A 14965-nucleotide genomic window follows, 5' to 3' on the forward strand; every position below is an offset into this window, starting at 1 on the left:
TTGTGTATCCGCGTCTGGGTGGGTGGTCTGGTGAGAAGTGCTAAATGCAGCAAGATGGCTTAGTTTTTGAGCAGTGGAGGGAAGCTTTGGGACAGGCTCAGTCTGTGGCATCTATAGCCCCTGCAACATAAAGAGGCTTTCCTTTTGCTTTGTTCCAGGAGGGAAAGTTTTAACTTGGCTTATTCATTTCAGTATGAGTCTCTGTTCTGCACAGAATCAAAGGGTAGGAGGTTTTTGTGTGTGTGCATGTTTTGTTTTGTTTTTGTTTTTGTTTTTAAGCACCTCCTTGTCCCTCGTCCCACCCCTAGGGGGTGGGATTTATGGCATAGAATGTGATAACTTTCCGTGTGTTCTAATTTATTCCCTGGGTGCTAGGTAACTATACACGTCTTTGGAAAGAAAGTGATGCTATTTTAAATAGCACCTCAGTCTAGGTAGGACAGGAAAGAGTATTAAAGGCACATATTATGAATCCAGTCCACAAACAGAAGCCAAAGGCAGATGGACTCCCCCAGAGGCACATATATATTAATGACAAATGAAGTACACTCAGTTCAAAGGGGGAGACTTGTTAAGGGAAACTTCTACTCAGAAAACAAGGTGCCCATCGATTCATGGCTTTTGACAGACATGGATCATGGCCAACTCATGTCTGAAGACAGATTGCTTCATGAATATTCCTCAGAATTGGTGACTGTTGTGGTCTTTATTTTGAATATCCATCACTTGGGGGGATAGATCATTGTTTTCCACATTATAATATGTATTTGTTTACAGGTTTATTGCCTTTCTCCCCCACTAGAATGTAAGCCTGATGAGGACAAGGGCTTTGTCCTGTTATACTGCTGACTCCAGGACCTAGAACAATTCCAGGACAAACTAGGCACCCATATTTGTTGAGTGAAAACGTGGGAGTATTCTGTAAAACATTGACCTCTTTTGACATTTTATGAAAAAAGGTTTTGTGTTTAAGTAAGTTTGGAAAAACTGCCCAGGATTTGACCCTCTTGGAAATTCATGACATGCTACTCTGTTAAATTTCTGGGAAGCCATATATTCTGCCAACAACCACCAAACTTGTTTAACTTGAACACAGTATTTCTCAAATTGTATGTAACACAACAGTAGTTAACACAAGACAATAATAGATGTTTTGCTTTGAAGTTCCTTCATCAACATAATTTTTATATGATATTTCATTCTTCAAGGTTTACAACATAAGTTGGCATGCTACAGGTTCACAGAAGGACAGCACAGCTGTTAATATCCCCAGAAATGGTTTTCTGGGTTAGGTGACCATGGTTCAAACTGGAACATTTTTGAGAAGGAAATTGGACACTGCTAGTAATTATTCCAGGACAACGTGAGTAACTGGGGCTGTCTTTGACAAACTAGGGTATGTGGTAGGTCATCCTATTTCCAAGGAACGCACTCTGGGACATGCAGAACTGGAGATTTACCCTCAGATCTCTGTTTCTATCACTTAGGCATGTACATGATAAAGGGTGGTTGGGCTCTTAATGGTAACAGAAGAGCATCCCCATGGTGGTAGGGGCAGGCCCTTAGGATACAGGGTGTAAAGGGCATTTCCAATGTTGCTGAAGAGCCATGGTGGTTGAAGCCATCCCTCACTCCCCCACCACTTCCCCGGTGTTAGCCTATCATTTGAATAGATGAATAGGCCAGTACACGATCAGTCCTTTCTACAATATGTGCAACATACAACATATTGGGTCCCTGGCCCTGTTCTCAGAGCCTGTTGCATGTTGAGGTTGTGGTGTTTTTCCAAACAGGATATCTGACGCCTTTGCTCAAGATGCTACGTCTTCATTGCCACCTGCTGAGTCACTCTGCCTGCTGCTGCTGCTTCCTGGGAGTCGACAACCTCTCCCCACTCATTGCTGGAGCTGCTCAGTTGGCAGGTTCTCTCACTGTTGGACCACGTTCTGGAATTTTGGTGCTCTCTACTCTGCCTCTAGGTCCTGCTACCCGATATCCTTTGATGTTTTAGTGGTTCCAAGTTGCACGGGTATAATTGCTAGTATAGATAGAACAAATACTCCAAAAGTGTTGAATGAATGAATGGCTGCAACCTCTTGGCTTGCGAGGGGGGTGCTACATTGTCATTCTCTGCTGCCTCTTTCTCCAAACTTCTCTTATTCTGCTACTGTTTTAAAGGTAGTGTATTATGATGACAAAAATCATAGACATTGGAGTCAGAAAGGCTTGGTTTTGAATCCCAGAGCTGCCACTCCTAGCCCTAAAGCCCTAACCTTTCCTGCCCCTTGGTTTTCTCATCTGTGAGATGGGAATAACAATTCATCCTCAAGTGTCTTTACCCTAGTTGTCCACTTGTTGTGATGTGCCCACTACTCAAACAGCCATGGCCATTGGCCATCCTCACATACAGGTTCTTGCAGGATAATTTTCAGCTACATAGCTGTCTGCTGCCTTTGTAGCTGTTTTCAGCCTACGGAAAGGAAAAGGAGGCAGAGGTAATACATCAGGTTTACATCAGGTAATACATCAGGTACAAATTTTCAGGTTTCTTTCTGGCCTCAGAGCTAGGTCACATAAAACTGGATTGAACACATTTCCCTTTGATGAGCTTGGTTGCTATAGAGATAATGTTGTGAAGCTGAGGTCAGAGGTTCAACCCCTTTAGGAGCCCATTGGCTTTGCCCCCTTGTGTGGCTACAAACTTCCCAGTCTTATACAGCCATGCCATGAATGAGTCTCGGGTTTTAGAAGGACAGGGAGACAGCGTGCCCTTTCAAACAGGACTTTATAACATCTTCTGAAGGGGTTTATTGTACAGTTTTATCATCGTTGCCATCTTTAGGCAACTGTGGCTTACCATTTTGGTGAAGGGTGTTTGGGTGGGAGACCATCCTATCAATAATATTGGCTATTTCACCCGGAGTAAGCCCAGGTTGTGAACTTGGTTACACAGACATTCTGCTCAGTTACCATATACACCTTAGAATGATATCACTCCTTTTGTTTTTAAAAGCAGACATGTATACCAGGTAGAAATGGCCACTGGTATCTTATAGTCCTGTGATTTGATTTATAGTGAGCGTCTCCGTAACTCTTATTTCAGCATTGTACTCTTAAAAGCCATACCACAGTTTGTTTTTTTTGTTGTTTTTTTTTAAAGTTTGGGTTTATTTATTTATTTTTATTTATGGCTGTGTTGGGTCTTCGTTTCTGTGCGAGGGCTTTCTCTAGTTGCGGCAAGTGGGGGCCACTCTTCATCGCGGTGCGCGGGCCTCTCATTATCGCGGCCTCTCTTGTTGCGGAGCACAGGCTCCAGACGCGCAGGCTCAGTAATTGTGGCTCACGGGCCCAGTTGCTCCGCGGCATGTGGGATCTTCCCAGACCAGGGCTCGAACCCGTGTCCCCTGCATTGGCAGGCAGATTCTCAACCACTGCGCCACCAGGGAAGCCCCATACCACAGTTTTGATGGGATGTCAGCCACATCTCTTTGTAGAGGACCCCAATATAGCCCTTTGCTATGTTGAAACGCAAAGAAATGCCACCTTAGTCACCATTTTTCCCTGTATTCTTTTTTCCCTTAAACATTATGTGATGTGTGAATTTTCCATTGCTGCTATAACATATTACCACAAATTTAGTGGCTTAAAACAACACAAACTTATTATCTTACAGTTCTGAAGGTCAGAAGTCTGAAATGTGTTTCACTAGGCTAAAATCAGAGTGTCCGCAGGGCTGCATTCCTTCCAGAGGCTCCAGGGGAGAATCAATGTCCTTGCCTTTTCCAGCTTCTAGAGGCTGCCTGCATTTCTTGGCTCAGGGTCCCTTTTTCCATCTTCAACATCAACAGTGTAGCTTTTTAAAATATTTCCCTGACTTCGACCTTCTGCCTCCTTCTTCCATCTTTTATGAACTCTTGTAATTACCTTTGGACCACCCAGAGAATCCAGGATAAATTCCCCATGGCAAGTTTCTTTACTAATCATAATCATACCTGCCTCCTTTACCATTTGAAGTAATATATTCACAGGTTTTAGGAATTAGGATCTTTGGGGGGCCATTACTGCACCCACCACAGTGGGGAGATGCCAGTGTTGAAATCCTGATCCTTCTGGAAGTTTAAGCAGATAAGCTTCTACTTAGATATCTAAGTAGAATTTGTCCACCCCACATTAAAAATTAAAGCAATTTTGCTGCTAGTTCCAGTTGCTCGTGATATCACACTTTGTGACGATGACTGTAGTAGTGATTGTTTTCAGAAATTGGAGAAAAATCTACAGTGAACCATATTGAAAGGTTATTTAAGGTTTTAGCTGTGGTGATGGAAATTCAGTCAGTCATTCAACAGATATTTATTGAGTACTTACCATGTGCCAACCACTCTCCTGAGGAGCTTGTGAAAATGTAGCTGCCGTGGCCACAGAATTTCCTTTCCACTTTGCTGGGACAGAGACTCTTTACTCCTGAGCAATAATGTCATCATGTGGTTAGGACTTGTTGGAAGCAATATGGAAATCCCTAACTGGCAGACAGACTGAACAGCCTTTCTGGGCTCCCAGCCTTCTTATTCCCATTGCTGATGGCAAACTTCTTAATCTGCTCTGAGTTTTCACAAGCCCTGAATAAGTAGTTCAACTTAAAGCAATGCACAGAGAGCAGTCTGGGGCACTGACAGGACAAAGGAAGCAGCCTTGCAGCGTCTGCCACCAAGTCGGTGTGCAGTTGCTCCTTGTTGCTCTGGTTTGTCGAATAAAGATGAAAACCCGATGACGTCGGCATCATCCTACACCATCTACCTCTGTGGTTCCCACAGGCTGAGCTGTGGTCTGGTTTTACCAGCATCACCCAGGGAGCTTTTGCAAGCTATTCCCTTTCCAGAGGCTCTGATTCAGTTTTTTTGCACAAAGCCTTGGGTATCGGTAATTTCAAGTGGTCCCTAGATTATTCTAATGTGCAGCCAGGGTAGGAGTGTAAAAATTGAAGTCCTGGCTCCCACTGCTAGAGATTTTGATTCACGAAGCCTAGAACAGGGGCCACAAACCCTGATCGTTCAAGTTCCTAACATGCAGCCAGGTTTGGGGACTATGATCCTATAGCAACAATCCTCTGGCACCTTCAGCTATCAGGATTCTGTTTCCCAGGGGTCCCTGATGCTAGTCAGGGACTTATTAGGGATACAGATTTCTGGAGTCCATCTCCATCCCAGCCTTCCTGATCCGGACTCTGGGGGCTGTAGGTTTAACAAGTTCTCTAGGCAATTCTTACCAGGGAATTGGAGGAAACACTGTAGAGCTAATTAGGATCCTGAGACAAAGGACTTAAAGTTGTGCCTTTACTTCCAGTGACTTATAATTTAGCCCACAAATCCACTCTCAGTCCCTGCATTTGGCTGATTTGCCCGTGTGGCCAATATTCCCGGGCTGGGGTTGGCGGCGTACCAAGGATGGGACATTGCACAAGTAGCACGGGCTACTGTGCTCGAGTGATTCTCCTCAGAGTTTCTGTGTGTTGATGGCTGCCTGGAAAGTGATGTGTAAGTTCCCTGTTAGGTCATCTGATAGGTTCACAGTAAGAAAGAGGGAGGGATGTTCTAAAGCAGTGGTCCCCAACGTTTTTGGCACCAGGGACCGGTTTCGTGGAAGGCAATTCTTCCACAGACCAGGGGTGGGGTGGTGGTTTCGGGATGATTCAAGCACGTTATATTTATTGTGCACTTTATTTCTATTATTATTACATCAGCTCCACCTCAGATCATCAGGCATCAGATCCCAGAGGTTGGGGACCCCTGTTCTAAAGCACAGTGCGTAGGAAAGAGGCAAATCAGATGCAAATCCATCTGGATAAGAACAAACCAGAAGTACTTAAGAAGGCACCAATCGAATTTTCTCTGATGGAGACAACATGTTGGCACTGAAACCTTGAGTCTGTCCTGATTCCACTAACCTGCACCAAGTATAAATTTTTAGTTTCTTTGACATGATCCAATTTGTTAGCAATTCTAGCATAAGAAGATCACTGTTTATTCTTACTGTTTTAGTTTTGCCTTTCAGTAAATGAGCTATTTCCTCATGTCTTTACTCAGGAACCAAGGTTGAAAAATTGTTTCCCTGAGATTATGTGGCCTTCTCCTTTGTAGCTTTGTTAGCCTCAAGATGATCTCCAGTTTGGATGTGCAGGCCCAAGAATTTTTGTACAGAGTCATGCGAGTCCTCCTCACAGGTGGTTTTCCAGCACATGTACACAGTCGAGTCCCCAACCCACCGATGGTGTCCTCACACCTCACCGACTTATACAAACTCAAAGCCATTTGCCCTGCAGAGTCTCCACAGACTTGACTGTAGCACTGATTTATGACCTAAAGGAACAGAGAGTTCAGCTTAGGTTTTGGATGTTTTCTGTGGACCAGTGACGAGGGTGATTCCCAGTAAGTTGACTGAGTAGGAATAGTATTTATTTTTTCCAAGTCATCCTACTTTCATAGGATTCAAAGCCTTTTCTGCAAGGGTCATGATCGGTCTTGATTGAGCTTGCATTGAAATCCTTCAGGACAATAAGCTTATTTGTATGGAAGCAAATTTTTGACAAACTAAGTCATCAATTTTTCTTTCTTCAAAATGGAAGCTAAGATGCCACTGATTTAAAGGTATTTAAAAGGGTCATCAAATGTCTTTACCTGATGGCTACACCTCATAGGAAATATATTTGCTCTAAGAAAGTGTAATTGCTACCTTCTTCCCTGAACATCCCCTTATGAGGAAGGTGTTGGTTTCATTCCTTGAGTGCTTCCTGTGTTGATTCCTAACTCTGGGTCAGCCTTTCCATTTCAGTTGGTAGCAAATGGGAAGGAAGGCGGATTTCTTGAAGGGCGTTACAATTAGATATTGATTTTTTATCTCCTCCCCTTTCTCTTTGTTGATTTGGTTATTGGTGAATAGAACCGATACATAGGATGGAAACGAATAATTGTGGTAGGTCTTGCAAAAGCCATTCTCTTCTCTTAATGGAGTTCTCAACAGGCACCAAAGCTCAAGGGGTAGGCAAATTAAGAATTCTTGGAAAAGCTTGCTTGTCTCAGGGCAAACTTAGAGTGACATGTCATCCTCCATTGTGACAAATATACCATCAGCTTTGGAGGCTTTACTCTTTTATCCTCCTATGTGGCTTTGATTTTGTGTGCTCCTGACTTTCCTGAATGCAGGTCTTCTTATAAGCTGCCTATTATTTCAATAGTGTGATAGAAATTATAATTAAACCAATAAATAACTGTTCATCTTCCTAGCAGGTCCACCCCATGGTTATTCTTTCATCAGCTGCTGACTGAAGTGATTTTCCAGGCTGTGAGCTAGCTCTGAGGATACCAAGTTGAAGAAGCAGCTCAGTTACAGGTATTAGAGCTAGAGGGGGTGCTAGGCAAGAAGATCAAAGTTTGCAGGCAGGGCAATGTATGGCATGAGGGAGTCACCGCAGGGCCAGGTATAGGGGTTTGCGTGGAGTTCCACAGAGCACCCAGGAGGCACGTAACTGCCTGTACAGGAAAGCATTCTAGGAAGAGGGAAGAGTATGGACAAAGGGGAAAGTACTGGGGGCAACTACATCTAGTTTGATTTGACTCAAAGATAGGCTACAGGTAGGGGGAAAGCAGGAGATAAAACTGGAAAAGTAGGTAGAGGCCAGATGATGGCAGTCCTTGTTGCCAGACTAACAAACTTGGGCTTCATTTACTGGAGACGTGGGCAGCTGTGGTGCGTGGGAGAAGCATGGACAGGTTTGCTTTGTTAGGTGGGGTCCCATACTCCTCCCCTCCACAGGGTGTACGCTGTAAGTGTCCTGCGACCCCAAACTTCTGTGCTCTCATGGCACTTTCACCATGAACCTCTGCTACACGCATCTCACAACATTTTCATTACCCTTGTATTAGTTATCTGTTGCTGTGTAACAAATTACCCCAACATTTAGCAACTTAGAACACCACATATTTTTTATCTCACAGTTTCTGTGGAATCTAGGCCTAACCTAGCTGGGTCCTCTGGCTCAGGGCCTCTCACAGAGCTGCAGACAAGCTGCTGGCTAGGCCACAGTCATCTCAAGGCTCGAGTTTGGTATGATGTGCTTCCAAGTTCATTTAGTGGTTGTTGGCAGGATTCAACTCCTCACAGGCTGTTGGACTGAGGGCCTCAGTTCCTTGCTGGCTGTTGGCTGGAGGACACCCTCACTTTCTTGCCGTGTGAGCTGCTCCAGCTGACAGCTTGCTTTATTAAAGCCAGCAAGCAGAGAGTCTGCTGGCAAGATGGAAGTCATAGTTTTTATAACCTAATCATGGAAGTGACATCCATCACCTTTCTCTATATTCTATTCATTAGAAGCAAGTCACTAGGTCCAACTGACACTTAAGGAGAGGTTACTTCTGTTGCCATGTCAGTAAAAGGAATCTGGACCTGCCAGCTGGGTAATCCCTCATTTGGAGGACGAGCCTCCCTCTCAGCTGGAGCTTGGTAGTGGATAAGGAGCAATGTTGCTTCTTGACCTGAAAGTGCTGTGTACTTGGAGGCACTTCCTGATATCCCAGGCCCTTGGAGAGACTCAAGGAAGCAGGGAAGGAATTTTTGCTCCTTAGCTAGGCTCCATCCTCCTCCCCTGAAGGGAAATGTGGCAGAGCTCTGAAGCCTGCATGAAGAGAGCAGAGGAAGAAAAAAACAAAACAAAACTATATATATATATATATATATATATATATATATATTAGAAGGTGTCAGCTTGGATTTCCATAGACAGCCTGTTTATGCTTCACCAACTCAACTTTCTGGTTTGTAAATCACGGCCATTTGTCTTTCCTTCTGGGATGTTTTTAGTGGTTGGAAAGCAGTCCACCTCCCAGCTTGGCTTTTGGAGCTCCCATCCCATCCCTGTGTATCCCTGTGCAGGACTAATGTGACAGATTCTGCTCCGGGTTTCTCTCTTGTCATTGAGGAGATTCCATTCTACTAGTTATATATTTTGTTTTTCAAACTTTCCATTGGGATTATGACTTTCCTCAAATGTGATTAACTCCTCGGCCCCTAATCAAATTTCTCAGATGGTTACCACCCTTTTCACAGAGGTGGATAGAATTGGCTGGCCCGGACAAGATGACCAGTATCCAATCTGTTCCTAGGAAAAACTGAAATTTCTTCTCCAGTGGCATTCATTTGTTTACTAAACTTCTATTGAATGCCTGTGATGGGTCAATCTCAGTGAGATAATCAGGGAGTAGAAAGCGTAGTATCAGCTCTATAGGAGCTTATAGACTCTAGCATATTGTGAAGTTGCCTCTTTTTTTTTTAAAATTTTATTTATTTATTTATTTTTGGCTCTGTTGGGTCTTCATTGCTGCCTGCGGGCTTTCTCCAGTTGCTGCGAGCGTGCGGGCTTCTCATTGCGGTGGCTTCTCTTGTTGCGGAGCACAGGCTCTAGGTGCACGGGCTTCAGTAGTTGTGGCACACGGTCTCAGTAGTTGTGGCTCGTGGGCTCTAGATTACAGGCTCAGTAGTGGCGCATGGGCTTAATTGCTCCGTGGCATGTGGGATCTTCCCGGACCAGGGCTCGAACCCGTGTCCCCTGCATTGGCAGGCAGACTCTTAACCACTGCGCCACCAGGGAAGTCCCAAGTTGCCTCATTTTATATAAGCTTTCCCTCTCTACAGAAGTGTCACCTGGTAAATAGCTTCAAAATATTTACAAGGAACAACAACAACAAATTGTTCCTCAAATTGTTGAAAAATTTGTGTGATCTCCACTTTAATGCTCTATGGTATATATTTAAGGAAGGATTGAATTTGGTCCATGTCAAGAGTGAGGAGAGGAGAACCCATGAGTTAAGTGAGTTTGGAGGAAATGTGAGGCTGCGTGGCAGGTTCTAGACCTGGCTTCCCACTGATTTATTGGTCGTCATCTTCCATATCTGCTTCCTCTTTTGGTCAAAATCACCCGCAGTTGAATGAGCCTGGCAAAAATATTTCTCACAGAGGCATTTTGTGCTTGGGGAGGGAGATTGATAAGCCCTTAGTACTATTTGTTCAGCTCTGTCATATATCGGCTTTATGACCTTAGACAGGTTAACCCATTACCCTACACCTCTTTCTCAACTGTAAAATGGAGGGTAGAAGAATACCTTCCTTCATTTATTGATTCAGGAATGTTTCATTAAGAACACTTCTAGACTGTGGGGTTCAGAAGGGAACAAAACAAAATCCTCCCCTCCTGCAGCTTCATTCTAGTTGCAGGAGACGGTAAACAAATGTGTAACAGGTTGGGGTAGGGTTGGAATGGAGAAAAGGTCAGCAGAGTGTAGAAGATAGGGCGGAGGTGAGGCTCTGTGTGTACTGGGAGGACAAGGGAAGCTCCCACAGAGAAGGTGACGTTTGTGTAGGGACAAGGGAGAGTTAAAAGGACAAGTGATGTGACTCCCAGGAAGGGGAGCGAGCCTCCCACATGGGAGGAGCTGCAGGAAGAGCAGCGCAGCTGGAGTGGAGAAGCGGAAAGGTAGCTACGTAGGAAACGCGACTGGCCGGAGAGATCACAGGGGTCTCCCCATGGCTTGTAGCAAGGACTTGGCTTTTCTTCTGACTGAGACAGGAGGCCTTTGGAGGGTTCTGTGCAGAGGAGCACCATGGTCCGACTGCTATTTTAAGGATGATTCTGAAGTTTGGGGGTGGATTAAAAGAGATAATGAAAGAAGATCGACACAATGCCTAGAACACAGTAAAAACAGAATAAATGCTAGTTTCAGGGAAGAGGGGTCCTGATCACAAAGATTAAGCCATTGGAAGCATATTTGCAGAGTTCTGTGTCTTCCAGATGTATAGCCATGGATCCTAAAAAGCTAAGTTCACTCCATATCCGTAGGGTTTACCCTCTTACGGAGGTAGGAAGGAACATAAATGGTAAAGGAGGCTTGGCTGTTCAGAGTTTAGTGGCTCATAATGATAGCTATGTTTAAGGATGCCTTTGGAGCACGCTCAGAGAAGGTGGAGGTTGACCTGTGTGCATTTTTGCTAGTGGCTTTGTATGGACTGGATTTATTAACTGCCACCCCATCTGCTAAGCCCCACAGATGCTCGGAAAAGCTAAGGCTGGTTCCGATGGCATAGAAGCGGGAGAAAGCCAAGCTGAGCCTGATGCAGGGAGAGGCAGAAAGGGCAGTGCTGAAGGTTGGGAGCTGCTCTGCCTAATTTCGTGTCAGTAACTGAGCCAGAATGTAAAAATGAGTTTGTACTGAGAAGTGGCAAATTAGAGCTTGCTCAAGAGGCTTGCTGAGAATAAGTGCTTCTTAATGGATTAGGCTGTAACTGGAAATGCAAAATGAATACACGGAAAGAACAGAGCCCAGAGAAGGGCAAGCTGCCTGCTCACCTCTGGCCCGAGGGGCATCCCCGGGGAGCTGGGGAAGAGAGGATTCCGGTTTGCCAGGTGAGTGAATTTTATAAGCAGGGGCTGAAGTGAGTCTTGAAAGCTCAGTCCTGCCATAAGTGAATATCTTGAGGTGCTCGTTAAAGTGGATCTTGAAAAGTGTGGTGTTGATGGAGGAGTTTCTCTGAAATCTAGGAAGGCAGGCAACGGGACTCTTTTTCTCTGTGTGTAAAGTAAAAACGGTCCACGAGGCATCAGAGAGCCGAGTTCTTTCCAGGCCATTTTGCCTTTTATAACGGCATTGACATCAGAGGTGGTTGGGTAGACTTGAGTGTTTCAGCACAAGTGCGGTGCCTTAAGGTCAAATAAAGCAAGTCCGGGCTCTGCCTGTTGCCCTCTGTTCATTTCTGCCTTCCTGTCCTCATTTCTGTACTCCTCTGATTTCTCTCACGTCTCTTCTTGCTGCTCCCTTTTCCCTCTCACTCACTGTTCTCTTTCATGTGCTTTCTTCCCCTGCCATTCTTTTATGCTAGATTTCTCTTCTTTAATCACCTCTCTTACGCGCTGGAAGCAGCGAGGGATGTGTGTATTCCCAGCCATCGTTCCGCACGTTGGTCGTTGCCATAGTGCTACTTCAGCCCGAGGGCAGAGAAGTGCAGGAGGCCTTCGCGTTTCTGTCCTGGGGGAGGAGGGCAGCCTCCTGCAGGGGTCTGAGTGTGGAGCAAGAGGTTGATAGTAATATAGGAAGCAGGAATTTGCCTTCAAAGCTTTGGGAAGGTTCAGAGCAGGCTATTTATAATCCATCAGGGGATTAAAAAGAAAATGGGCAGGTTCTGGGATATTGCTATAGATCACCTAGACCAGATGAAAAGATAGAGCAGCTCAGGAAATGTGTTTACAGATAAGAGGCCAATTTAAAAAGCCGGGCCATGATCATGGGGACTTTGACTGATTGCATCTACTAAATAATGTATAAATGAATGTTATTCAACAACTACTGATATTGACTGGCAAAATAACAGTGGACAAAGTGGAGGCAAAAGCAGAAGGCTTAGCAATAAATCTTGGCAGTCCGGCCTCTGCTAGGGCACTGGCGGCCCTGACCTTTCTCTCTTGTCCTCCAACTAGACTACTTTCAGCCAGCTTTGTGGGGAATTGATTCTTCATTCATTGGGTCATTCTTCATAGCCACACATTTGAGTACTTCCTGTGGCCAACTGGATACATTTAGAAGAAAAGATGCAGCCTCAGCTCTGAAGGACCTCCTGGGAGGGAGACAGGAAACAAACCCAGCTACGATCACGAAATTTGTAGAGATGCAGAAAATATGTAGTGAAAATCCAGGAGGCCCAGCTCAGCCTGGGAAGTATGTCAGAACTAGGACCTGGTGTTTTGACTCTGGGTTGAAAGAGTCTTGAGATATTCCTGCATGGTGGAGAACACATTTTCTGCCTTTCGTAATCAGGATTAAATATAAGTATCAAGAGATGGCGTATATTTGAAGTTCACTGAGAAACTAGAAGGGAGCCTGAAGTGAATCCAAGTCCTCACCATTTCTTCCCCTGACCCACAACATAAACATTTTTTTAAAAACTCCCTGAGATAAAAAGATTCAAGCAGGTCAGACAATTGACAGTTTGTTTCTTCTTTGTTAGATGGAGAGGGTGAGAATGTAGCAAAATTTGGGAGTGGATTTTTCTGCAGTTACAGAAGGCATTGTTGATGAGGAAGAATTTTGGATTAAAGTTGGATTGGACAATTCGTGTTGCTTCGATGTCAGTACTTTTAAGGCCATTAAATACAAAGAGAGTAGGAAGATGGCAGTGAGAACTCTATCCCACAAACACGCCCTCCCGTTTGGGGTCAATAAACTCTAAGCTACCAACCTTCAATGTTGTGGGAAATTCTTAGAAACCTCTCAGAATAATTTCACCAAGAACAGTTAGTATATTTTAGTTTCATTAAAAATGTCAGGCTTCCCTTGGGCAAAGAAGGTCCTGCTAATCTTCAGATTTCCACTTAAGAGAGCTGGAGATGGCTAATTGCTAAACTGTGTCGAGGAGGAAATGTAGGGGCTGCATTTAATCAGGCAGGGAGGTTAGTTATAAGCGCTCGCTCACTAAAAACGATGAGCAGTAATTGGCTGAAATATTAAGAAGCCTAGTAAAGGTTAAAAAAAACCCCAACAAACCCCACCATCACCAGTGCCCCAGCTCAGCACAATTAAATCAGAATCTTGAGTGGCGGAGCACCAGGCACCAGCCCTTTTTCAAGCTTCTCGGGTGATTCTAATATGCAACTAGGACTCAGCATGGCAGCTCTTGGGGGCTGCTGAACTTGGAGAGAGAATAGGGGACCCAGTAACAGAGATGCAACATGATTTATTAAGGGATAGTTTTAAGTGTTGCTCAGTGTAGAAAACGTGGGATTGGTTACTCTAAAATTGTGAGAGCAGTGGATCATCCTTGGGCCAGGAGTGTGGTTGGGTTAAAGCAAACAGGTTGTCATGGCGAGAGTCCCAAGGGAGTGTCAATGATCACAGGACGTGATCACTGGGACACTAGGCCTCTCTTAGTTTCTGCTTTGAAAATCCAAAGTTGTTCTTCTCCCAGAAAGGCCTTTGAAGGGAGTGGTCAGGAGACTTGCATAGGAAGCCCGAGTGAGACGAATACCCAGTCCCACGCATGTGAGAACTTAATACAAGTCAATCTTCAACACATGGCGGAACCAGATCTGGCGGAAGGTTGTGCGTAGCATAAGCACGCCCAGAGCTTCAAGCCCAGAGCTTTGGTTATGCGAGCTACCTCTCTGCAGCATTTTAAGTACAGTGACTGTCATGATTAATTTTATGTGTCAGCTAGACTGGGCTAAGGGACACCCAGATAGCTGCTAAAGCATTATGTCTGAGCATGTTTGTGAGGGGGTTTCCAGAAGAGATTAACGTTTGAATCAGGAGACTGAGTAAAGATATAATTCCTTACCCATGTGCATGGGCATCACCTAATCCACTGAGGGCCCAAATAGAACAGAAAGTTGTAAGAAGGCCAAGTTCTCTCTCTCTCTCTCTCTCTCCCTCTCTCTCTCTCCTTGAACTGAGACATTCCTCTTCTCCTGCTCTGAAACACTGGAGCTCCCGGGTCTCAGGCCTTTAGACCCAGTCTGAATTAGACCACTGGCTTTCCTGCTTCTCCAGCTTGCAGACAGTATATGGTGGCGTATCTCAGCCTGCAATGTCACATTAGCCAGTGCCCGTGATAAATCTCCTCTTATGTCTGTGTATATCCTATTGGTTCTGTTTCTCTGGAGAACCCTATTTCAGTGACTAATTCATGCAGGTTTTCCAGAGCGGCTTAGATTTTGGCTCTGCTGTCACTGTATTACATCAAAGTCCCGTGTTTTGAAATCCCAAGACCTGATGCCCAGCAAGTATACACTCATTTTGTTGACCTGAACTGAAGCCCACCTCCCCTTCCAAGTTACCTCTCATACACAGAACCAAACTATAGCCACAGAAGACCTTAAGCACCCAATGAGCTGAGGGCAGGAACTCCCCAGGGATGAAGGTCTGTCCCTGGGGCCATC

The 14965-nt window shown here is 44.8% G+C and overlaps 1 long non-coding RNA gene across 1 annotated transcript in view; it reads right to left on the bottom strand.

The window, feature by feature from the left end:
• Nucleotides 1-14965, bottom strand: part of LOC309632939 — a 361309-nt gene that overhangs the window by 5578 nt on the left and 340766 nt on the right. The window lies entirely within an intron of this gene.

This window comes from Balaenoptera borealis (genome assembly GCF_965194805.1).
Source record: "Balaenoptera borealis genome assembly, chromosome: 8".
NCBI lineage: Eukaryota > Metazoa > Chordata > Mammalia > Artiodactyla > Balaenopteridae > Balaenoptera > Balaenoptera borealis.